This window comes from Oncorhynchus mykiss, chromosome 16 (genome assembly GCF_013265735.2).
Source record: "Oncorhynchus mykiss isolate Arlee chromosome 16, USDA_OmykA_1.1, whole genome shotgun sequence".
In the NCBI taxonomy this organism is placed as follows: Eukaryota; Metazoa; Chordata; class Actinopteri; order Salmoniformes; family Salmonidae; genus Oncorhynchus; species Oncorhynchus mykiss.
The window spans coordinates 3,491,771-3,509,270 of NC_048580.1; positions in this window are offsets into that span (position 1 = coordinate 3,491,771).

The window sequence follows — 17,500 nt, forward strand, 5'->3', positions numbered from 1 at the left end:
GGGGACCCTCGCCGCAGGCCCCGGACTGGGGACCCTCGCCGCAGGCCCCGGACTGGGGACCCTCGCCGCAGGCCCCGGACTGGGGACCCTCGCCGCAGGCCCCGGACTGGGGACCCTCGCCGCAGGCCCCGGACTGGGGACCCTCGCCGCAGGCCCCGGACTGGGGACCCTCGCCGCAGGCCCCGGACTGGGGATCGTCGCCGGAGGCTCCGGACTGGGGACCCTCGCCGCAGGCCCCGGACTGGGGACCCTCGCCGCAGGCCCCGGACTGGGGACCCTCGCCGCAGGCCCCGGACTGGGGACCCTCGCCGCAGGCCCCGGACTGGGGATCGTCGCCGCAGGCCCCGGACTGGGGATCGTCGCCGGAGGCTCCGGACTGGGGACCCTCGCCGCAGGCCCCGGACTGGGGACCCTCGCCGCAGGCCCCGGACTGGGGACCCTCGCCGCAGGCCCCGGACTGGGGACCCTCGCCGCAGGCCCAGGACTGGGGATCGTCGCCGCAGGCCCCGGACTGGGGATCGTCGCCGGAGGCTCCGGACTGGGGACCCTCGCCGCAGGCCGCGGACTGGGGACCCTCGCCGCAGGCCCCGGACTGGGGACCCTCGCCGCAGGCCCCGGACTGGGGACCCTCGCCGCAGGCCCCGGACTGGGGATCGTCGCCGCAGGCTCCGGACTGGGGATCGTCGCCGGAGGCTCCGGACTGGGGATCGTCGCCGGAGGCTCCGGACTGGGGACCCTCGCCGCAGGCCCCGGACTGGGGACGCTCGCCGGAGGCCCCGGACTGGGGATCGTCGCCGGAGGCTCCGGACTGTGGATCAATATTGGAGGCTTCGTGCCATGACTCACTGCAGGTTCCGGGCCATGGATCATCACTGGAGTGAGGAGACACATAGGCAGCCTGGTGCTTGGAGCTGCCACAGGGCTTACCAGGATTGACGCTCGCACAGGACGCACTGGTCTGTGCAGACACACCGGAGAAACAGTGCGCAGGATATCCTGGGCCGAAGAGACGCACTGGAGACCAGGCGCGCTGAGCCGGCACCATCCGTCCTGGCTGGATGCCCACTCTAGCCCGTCCAATGCGGGGAGCTGGAATGTAGCGCACCGGGCTGTGAACGTGCACTGGAGACACCGTGCGCTCCACTGCATAACACAGTGTCTGTCTGACCAGTACCACGCTCCTTACGGTAAGCACGAGGAGTTGGCTCAGGTCTGAATCCTGACTCTGCCACACTCCCCGTGTGCCAACCCCCCCCAAAGTTTTTTGGGGAGTGGCCTCCCGGTCTTTCGTACCAGCCGTGACCCTTTGTAATCCTGGGCCCTTTTTCCTCGCTGCTTCCACCTGCTCCCATGGCAGGCGATCCTTTCCTGCCAGGATCTCCTCCCACGTCCAGGATCCTTTCATATTCAGGATGTCCTCCCACGTCCAGGATCCTTTCATATTCAGGATCTCCTCCCATGTCCAGGATCCTTTCAAATTCAGGATCTCCTCCCACGTCCAGGATCCTTTCATATTCAGGATGTCCTCCCATGTCCAGTCCCCCTTACCACGCTGCTCTGTCCGTTTGTGGTGGGTAGTTCTGTCACGACCGTCGTCAGGGAAATGACCAGGTTGCAGCGTGGTGAGCGTACATTATCCTTTATTAAGAAAGTCACCAACAAAACAAGAAACAACAAAAAACTAACGTGAAACTGACTAGGGCTATACGAACACAGACAACTACCCACAACTAAGGTGGCAAAACAGGCTGCCTAAGTATGATTCCCAATCAGAGACAACGATAGACAGCTGCATCTGATTGGGAACCACACTCGGCCAAACACACAGAAATACAAAACATAGAATGCCCACCCCGCATCACACCCTGACCTCACCAAATAGAGAAATAAAACGTCTCTCTAAGGTCAGGGCGTGACAGCCATTACCAGAGAGATTTAGTCATCTACAACCAGCCATTACCAGAGAGAGTTAGTTAAAACCTTTTTTGGATCGAAGTCATGGGGTTGCATCACATGGGAATTTATAACATATGTTTCATTAAAACAACAATTCCTAATATTTTATCCCAACAACCACATATGATGGTTTCGAGGATTTGCCTGGTCAGAAGAGAGTAATGGGACATTCCGTTTCTACATCGAAAACCACATTTATTACTGTAGAATGTCTCCTGTATCCGCTGGCCTGAAAATGGTCTCAGAGGAACAGAGTATCCCCTCTCAGAGTCCCCGATGCCCCCCTCCTCTCCCTCTCTCTGGGGAGACTAGAGCACTGTGTGAGCCCCTCCTCTCCCTCTCTCTGGGGAGACTAGAGCACTGTGTGAGCCCCTCCTCTCCCTCTCTCTGGGGGGAGACTAGAGCACTGTGTGATCCCCCTCCTCTCCCTCTCTCTGGGGAGACTAGAGCGCTGTGTGAGCCCCCTCCTCTCCCTCTCTCTGGGGAGACTAGAGCACTGTGTGATCCCCCTCCTCTCCCTCTCTCTGGGGAGACTAGAGCATGGTGTGAGCCCCCTCCTCTTCCTCTCTCTGGGGAGACTAGAGCACGGTGTGAGCCCCCTCCTCTCCCTCTCTCTGGGGAGACTAGAGCACGGTGTGAGCCCCCTCCTCTCCCTCTCTCTGGGGAGACTAGAGCACGGTGTGAGCCCCCTCCTCTCCCTCTCTCTGGGGAGACTAGAGCACGATGTGAGCCCCCTCCTCTCCCTCTCTCTGGGGAGACTAGAGCACGGTGTGAGCCCCCTCCTCTCCCTTTCTCTGGGGAGACTAGAGCACGATGTGAGCCCCCTCCTCTCCCTCTCTCTGGGGAGACTAGAGCACTGTGTGATCCCCCTCCTCTCCCTCTCTCTGGGGAGACTAGAGCACGGTGTGAGCCCCCTCCTCTCCCTCTCTCTGGGGAGACTAGAGCACTGTGTGATCCCCCTCCTCTCCCTCTCTCTGGGGAGACTAGAGCACTGTGTGAGCCCCTCCTCTCCCTCTCTCTGGGGAGACTAGAGCACTGTGTGATCCCCCTCCTCTCCCTCTCTCTGGGGAGACTAGAGCACTGTGTGATCCCCTCCTCTCCCTCTCTCTGGGGAGACTAGAGCACTGTGTGATCCCCTTCTCTCCCTCTTTCTGGGGAGACTAGAGCACTGTGTGATCCCCTCCTCTCCCTCTCTGGGGAGAATAGAGCACTGTTTGTGCCCCTCCTCTCCCTCTCTCTGGGGGGAGACTAGAGCACTGTGTGATCCCCCTCCTCTCCCTCTCTCTGGGGAGACTAGAGCACTGTGTGATCCCCCTCCTATCCCACTCTCTGGGGAGACTAGAGCACGGTGTGAGCCCCCTCCTCTCCCTCTCTCTTGGGAGACTAGAGAACGGTGTGAGCCACTTCCTCTCCCTCTCTCTTGGGAGACTAGAGCATGGTGTGAGCCCCCTCCTCTCCCTCTCTCTGGGGAGACTAGAGCACGGTGTGAGCCCCCTCCTCTCCCTCTCTCTGGGGAGACTAGAGCACGGTGTGAGCCCCCTCCTCTCCCTCTCTCTGGCGAGAGTAAAGCATGGTGTGAGCCCCCTCCTCTCCCTCTCTCTGGGGAGACTAGAGCACGGTGTGAGCCCCCTCCTCTCCCTCTCTCTGGGGAGACTAGAGCACGGTGTGAGCCCCCTCCTCTCCCTCTCTCTGGCGAGAGTAAAGCATGGTGTGAGCCCCCTCCTCTCCCTCTCTCTGGGGAGACTAGAGAACGGTGTGAGCCCCCTCCTCTCCCTCTCTCTTGGGAGACTAGAGCATGGTGTGAGCCCCCTCCTCTCCCTCTCTCTGGGGAGACTAGAGCACTGTGTGATCCCCTCCTCTCCCTCTCTCTGGGGGGAGACTAGATCACTGTGTGATCCCCCTCCTCTCCCTCTCTCTGGAGAGACTAGAGCACTGTGTGATCCCCCTCCTCTCCCTCTCTCTGGAGAGACTAGAGCACTGTGTGATCCCCCTCCTCTCCCTCTCTCTGGGGAGAAAAGAGCACGGTGTGAGCCCCTCCTCTCCCTCTCTCTGGGGAGACTAGAGCACTGTGTGAGCCCCCTCCTCTCCCTCTCTCTGGGGAGACTAGAGCACGGTGTGAGCCCCTCCTCTCCCTCTCTCTGGAGAGACTAGAGCACTGTGTGATCCCCCTCCTCTCCCTCTCTCTGGGGATACTAGAGCACTGTGTGATCCCCCTCCTCTCCCACTCTCTGGGGAGACTAGATCACGGTGTGAGCCCCCTCCTCTCCCTCTCTCTTGGGAGACTAGAGCACGGTGTGAGCCCCCTCCTCTCCCTCTCTCTTGGGAGACTAGAGCATGGTGTGAGCCCCCTCATCTCCCTCTCTCTGGGGAGACTAGAGAACGGTGTGAGCCCCCTCCTCTCCCTCTCTCTGGGGAGACTAGAGCACGGTGTGAGCCCCCTCCTCTCCCTCTCTCTGGGGAGACTAGAGCACGGTGTGAGCCCCCTCCTCTCCCTCTCTCTGGGGAGACTAAAGCACGGTGTGAGCCCCCTCCTCTCCCTCTCTCTGGGGAGACTAGAGCACGATGTGAGCCCCCTCCTCTCCCTTTCTCTGGGGAGACTAGAGCACGATGTGAGCCCCCTCCTCTCCCTCTCTCTGGGGAGACTAGAGCACTGTGTGATCCCCTCCTCTCCCTCTCTCTGGGGAGACTAGAGCACTGTGTGAGCCCCTCCTCTCCCTCTCTCTGGGGAGACTAGAGCACTGTGTGAGCCCCTCCTCTCCCTCTCTCTGGGGAGACTAGAGCACTGTGTGAGCCCCTCCTCTCCCTCTCTCTGGGGAGACTAGAGCACTGTGTGAGCCCCTCCTCTCCCTCTCTCTGGGGGGAGACTAGAGCACTGTGTGATCCCCCTCCTCTCCCTCTCTCTGGGGAGACTAGAGCATGGTGTGTGCTCTGGACAAGTTGTGACCATAATCTCACATCCAGTTAACCGACGTTCACCCTGATGTTTGGCCTGTTTGGCCTCTACCTCTCCAAGGGTTAACTCAGACAGACAGACAGACAGACAGACAGACAGACAGACAGACAGACAGACAGACAGACAGACAGAGAGAGAGAAAGACTCTAATGGGGCCTGTGTGGCTGATTCTCCTTCAGTCATCCAGGAAATGACTGATCCTCTGTGTCCACTTCCATATCGCCTCACCGTCTCAGGTCTCAGTCATTAGCGCAGTGGAGACTTTGACTCTGAGATTTCCTTTCAGATGTATAAAAGATGATTTCCCCCTGACCCCGGGTCGGGGTAATGTTTGGACTAGTCTCAGGATATTCACTGAAACAGAGAGCAGAACCATGCATAAAACTCTGCAGGCAATTCCTGTAATTATACACCTAATGGTCCGTATAGTGACAAACAGTCACAAATGGGTTGAGTGTGTGTGTGTTTACAGTGTATGTGTACTTGCCTGTTTGCTCCTCTCTCTTTCTCTCTCCCCTCTCTCTCTCTCTCTCTCTCTCTCTCTCTCTCTCTCTCTCTCTCTCTCTCTCCTACCCCTCTCTCTCTCTCTTTCTCCCCCCCCCTCTCTCTCCCTCTTCTTATCTCTCTCTCTCCCTCTTTCTCTCTCTCTCTCCTCCCTCTCTCTCTCTCTCTCTCTCTCTCTCTCTCTCTCTCCTACCCCTCTCTCTCTCTTTTCTCTCTCCTCCCTCTCTCTCTCTCTCTCTCTCTCCCTCTCTCTCTCTCTCCTCCCTCTCTCTCTTTCTCTTCCATCTCTCTCTCTCTCCTCCCTTTCTTTCTCCTCCCTCTCCATTCCTCAGTTTTCTAACTCTCTTCTCTCATTATCTTATAAATTCCTTCTCCTGCCAATACAAGGAGTAGCGAGGATCCTATGTGTAGAGTCCCTCACACCCACAAAGACACGTCCACATGTACACACACACAAACGCACACACACACACACACACACACACACACACACACACACACACACACACACACACACACACGCACACACACACACACACACAACACACAAACTGTACACGCCACACCTGCAGCTGTCTCTTTGTATGGAGAGCAGGTATGCCAAGAAGTATTCAATCTGTTGTGACATGCTCCCTATTGAACAGGCGTACCACTAGTACACACTCACACACCATCATGTACACTACTGTTCAAAACATTTGGGTCATTTGGAAATGTCCTTGTTTTTGAAAGAAGAGCAACATTTTTGTCCGTTAAAATAACATCAAAATTGATCAGAAACACAGTGTAGACATTGTTAATGTTGTAAATGACTATTGGAGCTGGAAACGAATATCTACAGTGGGGCAAAAAAAAAGTGTTAAGTCAGCCACCAATTGTGCAAGTTCTCCCACTTATGAAGATGAGAGAGGCCTGTAATTTTCATCATAGGTACAGTTCAACTATGACAGACAAAATGAGAAGAAAACAAATCCAGAAAATCACTAGAGAAATGCAGTTCTATGTTTCACATAATCAATTATCCCACCAGCCCACCAGCCCACCAGCCCACCAGCCCACCAACTACCACAGTCCTGTTACTATAATGAATTACCCCACCAGCCCACCAGCCCACCAGCCCACCAACTACCACAGTCCTGTTACTATAATGAATTACCCCACCAGCCCACCAGCCCACCAGCCCACCAGCCCACCAACCCACCAGCCCACCAACCCACCAGCCCACCAACCCACCAGCCCACCAGCCCACCAGCCCACCAGCCCACCGCCCACAAGCCCACCAGCCCACCAGCCCACCAGCCCACCAGCCCACCGCCCACCAGCCCACCGCCCACCAGCCCACCAACCCACCAACCCACCAGCCCACCAGCCCACTGCCCACCAGCCCACCAGCCCACCAGCCCACCCCCCACCAGCCCACCAGCCCAACAACTACCACAATCCTGTTACTATAATGAATTACCCCACCGCCCACCAACCCACCAACCCAACGCCCACCTGCCCACCGCCCACCAACCCACCAGCCCACCAGCCCAGCAACCCACCAGCCCACCAGCCCACCAACCCACCAGCCCACCAGCCCACCAGCCCACCCCCCACCAGCCCACCAGCCCACCAGCCCACCAGCCCAACAACTACCACAGTCCTGTTACTATAATGAATTACCCCACCAGCCCACCAGCTCACCAGCCCACCAGCCCACCAGCCCACCAACTACCACAGTCCTGTTACTATAATGAATTACCCCACCAGCCCACCAGCCCACCAGCCCACCAGCCCACCAGCCCACCAACTCACCACCCACCAGCCCACCAGAAAACCAGCCCACCAGCCCACCAGCCCACCAGCCCACCAGCCCACCAGCCCAACAACTACCACAGTCCTGTTACTATAATGAATTACCCCACCAGCCCACCAGCTCACCAGCCCACCAGCCCACCAACTACCACAGTCCTGTTACTATAATGAATTACCCCACCAGCCCACCAGCTCACCAGCCCACCAGCCCACCAGCCCACCAACTACCACAGTCCTGTTACTATAATGAATTACCCCACCAGCCCACCAGCTCACCAGCCCACCAGCCCACCAGCCCACCAACTACCACAGTCCTGTTACTATAATGAATTACCCCACCAGCCCACCAGCCCACCAGCTCACCAGCCCACCAGCCCACCAGCCCACCAACTACCACAGTCCTGTTACTATAATGAATTACCCCACCAGCCCACCAGCTCACCAGCCCACCAGCCCACCAACTACCACAGTCCTGTTACTATAATGAATTACCCCACCAGCCCACCAGCCCACCAGCTCACCAGCCCACTAGCCCACCAGCCCACCAACTACCACAGTCCTGTTACTATAATGAATTACCCCACCAGCCCACCAGCCCACCAGCTCACCAGCCCACCAGCCCACCAGCCCACCAACTACCACAGTCCTGTTACTATAATGAATTACCCCACCAGCCCACCAGCCCACCAGCTCACCAGCCCACCAGCCCACCAGCCCACCAACTACCACAGTCCTGTTACTATAATGAATTACCCCACAAGCCCACCAGCCCACCAGCTCACCAGCCCACCAGCCCACCAACTACCACAGTCCTGTTACTATAATGATAAGTCTGGGTAAAATGTGATAGATATTTTTTACTAAATCTAACCCCAGACTTGCGGACACTTCTGTAGAATGACACATGTAAGGAATAGTGTATCGTTTGGAACTCGTCCAGTATCTTTTCTACTTCACTTCCTGTTGGCCAAAGGGCCTGTCTTCTCTACTTCACTTCCTGTTGGCCGCAGGGGATGTCTTCTCTACTTCACTTCCTGTTGGCCAAAGGGCCTGTCTTCTCTACTTCACTTCCTGTTGGCCGCAGGGGATGTCTTCTCTACTTCACTTCCTGTTGGCCAAATGGCCTTTCTTCTCTACTTCACTTCCTGTTGGCCACTGGGCCTGTCTTCTCTACTTCACTTTCTGTTGGCCACAGGGGATGTCTTCTCTACTTCACTTCCTGTTGGCCAAAGGACCTGTCTTCTCTACTTAACTTCCTGCTGCCCACAGGGCCTGTATTCTCTAGCTGCTGACCACAGGGTCTGTATTCTCTAGCTGCTAACCACAGGGCATGTATACTCTAGCTGCTGGCCACAGGGCCTGTATTCTCTAGCAGCTGACCATAGGGCCTGTATTCTCTAGCTGCTGGCCACAGGGCCTGTATTCTCTAGCTGCTGACCACAGGGCCTGTATTCTCTAGCTGCTGACCATAGGGCCTGTATTCTCTAGCTGCTGACCACAGGGCCTGTGTTCTCTAGCTGCTGACCATAGGGCCTGTATTCTCTAGCTGCTGACCATAGGGCCTGTATTCTCTAGCTGCTGACCACAGGGCCTGTATTCTCTAGCTGCTGCCCACAGGGCCTGTATTCTCTAGCTGCTGGCCACAGGGCCTGTATTCTCTCCTTCTCTAGCTGCTGGCCACAGGGCCTGTATTCTCTAGCTGCTGACAACAGGGCCTGTATTCTCTCCTTCTCTAGCTGCTGGCCACAGGGCCTGTATTCTCTAGCTGCTGACCACAGTGCCTGTATTCTCTCGCTGCTGACCACAGGGCCTGTCTTCTCTACTTCACCTCCTGTTGGCCACAGGGCCTATATTCTCTCGCTGCTGACCACAGGGCCTGTATTCTCTAGCTGCTGACCACAGGGCCTGTATTCTCTAGCTGCTGACTACAGGGACTGTATTCTTTAGGTGCTGACCACAGGGCCTGTATTCTCTAGCTGCTGCCCACGGGGCCTGTATTCTCTACTTCACTCTGTTGGCCACAGGGCCTGTATTCTCTAGCTGTTGACCACAGGGCCTGTATTCTCTAGCTGCTGACCACAGGGCCTGTATTCTCTCGCTGCTGGCCACAGGGCCTGTATTCTCTAGCTGCTGACCACAGGGCCTATATTCTCTCCTTCTCTTCCTCCTGCTGACCACAGGGCCTGTATTCTCTCCTTCTCTTCCTCCTGCTGACCACAGGGCCTGTATTCTCTAGCTGCTGACCCCAGGGCCTATATTCTCTCCTTCTCTTCCTCCTGCTGACCACGGGCCTATATTCTCTCCTTCTCTTCCTCCTGCTGACCACAGGGCCTGTATTCTCTCCTTCTCTTCCTCCTGCTGACCACAGGGCCTGTATTCTCTCCTTCTCTTCCTCCTGCTGACCACAGGGCCTGTATTCTCTCCTTCTCTTCCTCCTGCTGACCACAGGGCCTGTATTCTCTCCTTCTCTTCCTCCTGCTGGCCACAGGGTCTGGTATAGAGGATGACGGATAGAGTGTTACATCTCTGACAGTCTATTTTTTAACTTTTCCAAAGCAGCGTTCCGACACACACACACAGTTTTCCTTCGTGACATCTGGACATGGTTATGGTTAGAGAAGGCATAGCATCTCTCACACAGCCCGTGTGCCTTTAGGATATATTACTCCATGTGTCCCAAATGCTTCCTTTCTTTTTGACGGGGCAATCAATGGGGTTCTTGTCCAAAGTAGGGCACCGCGTAGGGAATAGGCTGCCATTTTGGGATGCATTCGGGATGAACGGTCCATTCCAGTGAGATCTGTAACCAAACATACATTGTTCTGAAGCATTGTACAGTACATGACTCACACTGATGCCTGGATACACTTGATGCCCCCCCCCCATATGGTAGTACGGCCACCCCCAGGGAGAAGTCCCCATATAGCTGCAGTACGACCACCCCCAGGGAGAAGTCCCCATATAGCTGCAGTACGGCCACCCCCAGGGGGTAGTCCCCATATAGCTGCAGTATGGCCACCCCCAGGGGGTAGTCCACATATAGCTGCAGTATGGCCACCCCCAGGGGGTAGTCCCCGTATGTTAGTACGGCCACCCCCAGGGTGCAGTCCCCATATGGCAGTACGGCCACCCCCAGGGGGTAGTCCCCGTATCGCTGCAGTACGGCCACCCCCAGGGGGTAGTCCCCATATAGCTGCAGTATGGCCACCCCCAGGGGGTAGTCACCATATAGCTGCAGTACAGCCCCCCCCAGGGAGTAGTCCCCATATAGCTGCAGTACGGCCACCCCCAGGGAGTAGTCCCCATATAGCTGCAGTATGGCCACCCCCAGGGGGTAGTCACCATATAGCTGCAGTACGGCCCCCCCCAGGGGGTAGTCCCCATATAGCTGCAGTACGGCCACCCCCAGGGGGTAGTCCCCATATAGCTGCAGTATGGCCACCCCCAGGGAGTAGTCCCCATATAGCTGCAGTACGGCCACCCCCAGGGGGTAGTCCCCATGTAGCTGCAGTATGGCCACCCCCAGGGGGTAGTCCCCATATAGCTGCAGTACGGCCACCCCCAGGGGGTAGTCTCCATATAGCTGCAGTATGGCCACCCCCAGGGGGTAGTCCCCGTATCGCTGCAGTACGGCCACCCCCAGGGGGTAGTCCCCATATAGCTGCAGTACGGCCACCCCCAGGGGGTAGTCCCCATATAGCTGCAGTACGGCCACCCCCAGGGGGTAGTCCCCCTATAGCTGCAGTACGGCCCCCCCCAGGGGGTAGTCCCCGTATAGCTGCAGTACGGCCACCCCCAGGGAGTAGTCCCCATATAGCTGCAGTATGGCCACCCCCAGGGGGTAGTCCCCATATAGCTGCAGTACGGCCACCCCCAGGGAGTAGTCCCCATATAGCTGCAGTACGCCCCCCCCCCAGGGGGTAGTCCCCATATAGCTGCAGTACGCCCCCCCCCCCAGGGGGTAGTCCCCATATAGCTGCAGTACGGCCACCCCCAGGGGGTAGTCCCCATATAGCTGCAGTACGGCCACCCCCAGGGGGTAGTCCCCATATAGCTGCAGTACGGCCACCCCCAGGGGGTAGTCCCCCTATAGCTGCAGTACGGCCCCCCCCAGGGGGTAGTCCCCGTATAGCTGCAGTACGGCCACCCCCAGGGAGTAGTCCCCATATAGCTGCAGTATGGCCACCCCCAGGGGGTAGTCCCCATATAGCTGCAGTACGGCCACCCCCAGGGAGTAGTCCCCATATAGCTGCAGTACGCCCCCCCCCCAGGGGGTAGTCCCCATATAGCTGCAGTACGCCCCCCCCCCCAGGGGGTAGTCCCCATATAGCTGCAGTACGGCCACCCCCAGGGGGTAGTCCCCATATAGCTGCAGTACGACCACCCTCAAGGACTGGAGTTTAACAATACAACTTTTTGACAGGTGTGCTATTATCAACTTTAAATGCATTTTTAATAGGGGGGGGGGGGGGGGGGACGTATCACACTGTATCTCCTCTTCCTGTTTACTCAATCTCCATGGAATCGATCTTGGCCCTTTGATTGGCTGATTGGCATCCTGGTCAGGGTCACAACCCCCATAGCTTTTAAAACAAATACAGTAATGGACTGTCTCATCTGTGATTTGGCTGACTTTTAGAGAGAGAAAGGGAAACATCTAGAACTGGAATTTCCCTCTGTGTTTATGTTTGCAGGGGAGTGGCGGAATAAGGGTGTGTAACAAAAGATTCCTTTGAGAATGAGAGAGAAAGAGAGAGAGAGGGAGAGAGAGAGAGAGAGAATAGAGAGAGAGGGAGAGAGAGAGAGAGAGAGAGAGAGAGAGAGAGAGACAGACAGACAGACAGACAGACAGAGAGAGAGAGAGAGAGAGAGAGAGTTAGAGAGAGATAGTGAGAGGGAGAGAGAGAGAGAGAGAGAGAGAGAGAGAGAGAGAGGGAGAGAGAGACAGAGGGAGAGAGAGAGACAGAGAGAGAGAGACAGAGAGAGATAGAGAGAGAGAGAGAGAGAGTTAGAGAGACAGAGAGAGAGAGAGAGCGAGAGAGAGAGAGAGACACACCGAGAGAGAGAGAGAGAGAGGGAGAGAGAGAGAGAGAGAGAGAGAGAGAGAGAGAGAGAGAGAGTTAGAGTTAGAGAGGTTCGCCCTGCCTCAAGGCTTCAACTGAATACCGTGTGTGAATATAGTGTCAAATCAACAATGCAGTTCACAAAACAGAGTTAAGAAATGTTTTACTAAATAAACAAAAAGTAAAACATTTAATAAAAAGTAACACAATAAAATAACAATAATGAAGAGATATACAAGGGGTCTGTCCCAAGTCAATGTGCGGGGGTTACAGGTTAGCCGAGGTAATTTCTACATGTAGGGGGGGGGGGGGGGGGGGGTTAATGTAAATAGTCCGGGTGGCCATTTGATTAATTGTTCAGCGTTCTTACGGCTTGGGGATAGAAGCTGTTAATAAGGAGCCTCTTGGACCGCTTGCAGTGCGGTAGCAGAGAGAACAGTCTATGAGCTGGAGTCTTGGAGAACAGTTATAGAGCTGTTATCTTACGAATAAACTCTTAAAGACCTAGTAATATTTTACATCAATAGCAGTCAATATTAATCGTCAGCTTAATTCAGTCTCATCTGAAAGTTGTAAATTCTTCACGAACCCTGGCTAACAAGTTGAATCAGCAATACAAATTGGGTTTAATTATTTATTTACTAAATACCTAACCAATCACACAGAATTACATATACACAGAATGAATTATACCTTGATTACAAATTATGCCATAAAGGAAAGCGTCCCTAGAGGGCGGAACAGATATGACAGCTGGTTACACAAAAGAAAAGGGTCTGGGTTTGAGTGAAAGAGCGGAAAGACTGAGGAACAAAGGGCGAAGATGTGCTATCGTAAATACAGTATCTTATGCATTCTAAATCACTGCCCATTTGGAAAAGGAAAATGCAATAAATATTTACTCTGAGCTGCGCTTCGGTAGGTTGGTGGTAGATGGAAGGCCGTGTTGCCCAACCAAGTCCTTTGAAGAATATCTCTGGTGGCAAATTGGCTACGTTGTAGTAACGTCGTTGTGTGGTAGATGGGGTACTCTGTCTGTTCTTTCCTAGCCTACGTTTGCAGCTGCTGTTGCTAACTCATGTTGGTTTCGTTCTGTAGTTATTATCTGAACCATTCTGACATCGGACCGTCATCCTCACATCCTCGGGAACAGGAAGTTATATTGTCGTCAAGGCTTTATATAGTGGAGCGACATATATAGGAAGATAGAGGAGGGTGTGTCTGAAAAGTTGTATAACCCCATGTCTCTTCACAGGGGCGGGCCACTGATTGAGCAGAGCCCCAACCTTATTAAAAACCCAAATCTCTCATTTGGAAGCTAAAATTACATTTAATCTCTTCACCAATAATTTTATATTTAAACATTTAAATTGAACAACAATTCCATGTGAATCCGATAACTCTGATGTGTAGACTTTCCACTGTAGAGTTTATGTCATCCTATCATTGATGAGAATGTCCCAGATGACAACCGAACTGACATCATATTCATTAAGTACCACTACATATGTTCAATTGGTTGGATTACCAGCATATAGTTCATTTACCCCCACCTTCTGATATTCCCAGAATCTTAATGTTAACCATGGGGTTTTCAAATTTCACATCAGTAGGGTAGAGAGAGGAAAAAGGGAGGAAGAGGTATTTATGACTGTCATAAACCTACACCCAGGCGTCATGACAGTGGTCTGCTTAAAACATGTGGGTATTACAGATCAGGGAGAGGTTTAACTAGAGTAGGAAGTTTGGATGAAAAGCATGCCCAAATTAAACGGCCTGCTACTCGGGCCCAGAAGATATGATATGCATATAACTGGTAGATTTGGATGGAAAACACAAACTGTTTCCAGAACTGGTAAAATAGTGTCTGTGAGTGTAACAGAACTGCGAAAATCCATTCAGGAAGTCGTTTTTTGGGGGGGTTTTGTAGTTTCCTATTCAATGCCATTACAGTATCTGTTGACTTAGGACTCCATTTGCAGTTCCTATGCCTTCCACTAGATGTCAACAGTCTTTAGAAATCGTTTCAGGCTTCTTCTAAATGAGGGAGTAAGACCAGTGGATCCTAACGTGTCGCAGGGTTTTTTCAGGCGCATGTGCATTTCTTGTTTAACTTTTATATTGACGACATTGTTGTCCGGTTTAAATATTATAGATAATTGAAATATTATAGATCATTTAGGCTAAAAAACAACCTGAGGATTGAATATAAACATCGTTTGACATGTTTCCATGAACTTTACGGATACAATTTGGATTTTTTTGTCTGATTGTTTTGACTGAGTTTGAGCCTGTGGCTTACTGAAGAAAACGCGCTAACAAAACGGAGGTTTCTGGATATAAAGAGACTTCATCGAACAAAAGGAACATTTATTGAGTAAATTAATGTATTCTGATTGCCAACATATGAAGATCATCAAAGGTAAGGGATTAATTGTATCTCTATTTCTGAGTTTTGTAACGCTTCTGCTTGGCTGGTTACTGTTTGTAATAATTTGTGAACAGGGTTATGTTCTGGGCTAGGTATGCTTTCGCCGAAAAGCATTTTATAGATATGACACTGTGGTTGGTTTAACAAGAAGTTAATCTTTAAACCTATGTAAAATATGTTTTGTTTTCTGAATTTTTGTTATGAGCACATCTGTAATTGAATTTGGCGCTCTGCAACCTCACTGGATGTTGGCCAGATGGGACGCTAGCGTCCCACATACCCTAGAGAGGTTAAAATGTCAGTGAAGACATTTGCCAGTTGGTCCGTGCATGCTCTGATGCTCACACATCCTGGTGATCCATCTGGCCCCGTGGCCTTGTGAATGTTGACTTGTTTAGCTTCTTATGGGCAGGTGGGACGGTAGCATCCGGTGAATTGCGAAATTCAAAACTACCAAATTCAAATATTTAACATTCTTGAAAGTATATGTGTTATACATCAAAATAAAGCTTAACTTCTTGTGAATCCAGCCGCTGTGTCATATTTCAAAAAGGCTTTACGGTGAAAGCAAACCATGCGATTATCTGAGGACAACGCCCCGCATTCAAACACATGAAAATCATATTTCAACCAGGCAGGTGCGCCACAAAAATAAGAAATAGCGATATAATTCATGCCTTACCTTTAAAGATCTTCTTCTGTTGGCACTCAAAATGTCCCAGAAAATTCACAAATGGTCCTTTTGTTCGATAATGTCCTTCTTTATGTCCCAAAAATTTTCAACATGCCTACAAAGTATCTAATAAGTTACCTGTAAATTTGGTCCAAACATTTCAAACAACATTCCTAATCCAACCGCAGGTTCCCTAAAATGTAAATAATCAATCAAATTTATGACGGAATAAACTTTTTCCAATACCGGATAAAAACACCTTGAAGCACGCTCATCAAAACAGTAGAGTCCACCTGGAATGACACTTAAAATGAATAGCATTACTTCTTCATTTCTAAAAAGAAAAACATCAAACAATTTCTAAAGACTGCTGACATCTAGTGGAAGTCATAGGAACTGCAACCAGGCTCCTAACAATAAGGGTGTCCCATAGAAAACAAATGGAAAATCCTATGACCTCAAAAAAAATTCCCCTGGAAGGTTTGTCCTCGGGGTTTTGCCTGCCATATCAGTTCTGTTATACTCACAGACATTATGTTAACAGTTTTAGAAACTTTAGAGTGTTTCTATCCAAATCAATCAATTATATTAATATCCTAGCTTCTGGGCCTGAGTGGCAGGCAGTTTACTTTGGGCACGCTTTTCATCCGGAGGTGTAAATACTGTCCCCTACCCAAGAGAGGTTAAATGTCTTGCTCACATTGGCTACGGAGAGCATGATCACACAGTCGTCCGGAACAGCTAGTGCTCTCATGCATGATTCAGTGTTTCTTGCCTCAAAGCAAGCATAAAAGGTATTTAGCCCCGTCTGGTTGGCTACCGTCACTGGGCAGCCTGCGACTGGGATGAACTTTGTACTCTGTAATAGTTTGCAAGCCCTACCACATCCAACGAACATCAGAGCAGGTGTAGTACTGAATTCTGCTCTATGGTGGCCCTTTAGGATCAGATTTGCCTTTAGGATCAGATTTGCCTTTTAGATCAAATGTAATAATATTACACAAGATGGTTGATAAATGCAGACCCAGGGTTTCAGGTCTAGTCATTATTATTTATTTATTTGTAGTATTTTTTTCATGGGACAGTTTACAAGGCTTGCATCCATAAAGCATCTCAGAGTAGGAGTTCTCTGTAAAGGCCCCATGGCTTAATGAGGAATTTAAAAACTGTATAGTTGAAAGAGGTCGGGCAAAATGAGTGGCTAATAGTTCTGACTGCACATCTGACTGGCTGACTTTCTGTAAATTGAGAAATGATGTGACTAAACTCAACACAAAGAAGAAGAAACTGTATTCTGAAGCCAAGATCAATCATATAAAGAATTATTGGGAAAAAAAAAACATTTTAGTACTTTAAACGAAATTATGGGCAGAATGAGATGGCTTATTCATCACAAAACCATTTGATGTTGCCAATTATTTTAATGATTAGGGGAAGGCAAAGTCATTTCATAACCCAAGTGTGGTAAAGCATCCTTTACTGGTTCTAACAGCAGACCTATCAGCTTGCTGCCAGCTCTTAGCAAACTGTTGGAAAAATGGTGTTTGACCAAATACAATGCTATTTCTCTGTAAACAAATGAACAACAGACTTTCAGCACGCTTATAGAGAAGAGCACTCAACATGTACTGCACAGACACAAATTAATGACGATTGGTTGAAATACATTGATAATAAGAAGATTGTGGGAGCTGTACTCTTAGATTTCAGCGCAGCCTTTGATATTATTGACCATAATCTGTTGTTGAGAAAATGTATGAGTTATGGCTTTTCGACCCCTGCCATATAATAAATTCAGAGCTATCTATCTAATAGAACTCTGAGGGGTTTCTTTAATGGAAGCTTCTCCAATGTCAAACATGTAACGTGTGGTGTACCACAGGGCAGCTCTCTAGGCCCTCTACTCTTTTCTAGTTTTGACAATGACCTGGCATTAAATAAAGCATGCGTGCCCATCTATGTGCTTCACCAACGACAGCTAAATTAAGTCACTGATATCATTAACAAAGAGTTGTGGTCTGTTTTGTAATGGGTGATCAGTAAAAAACTGGTCCTGAACATCTCTAAAACTAAGAGCATTGTATTTGGTAAAAATCATTCCCTAAGCTCTAGACCTCAGCTGA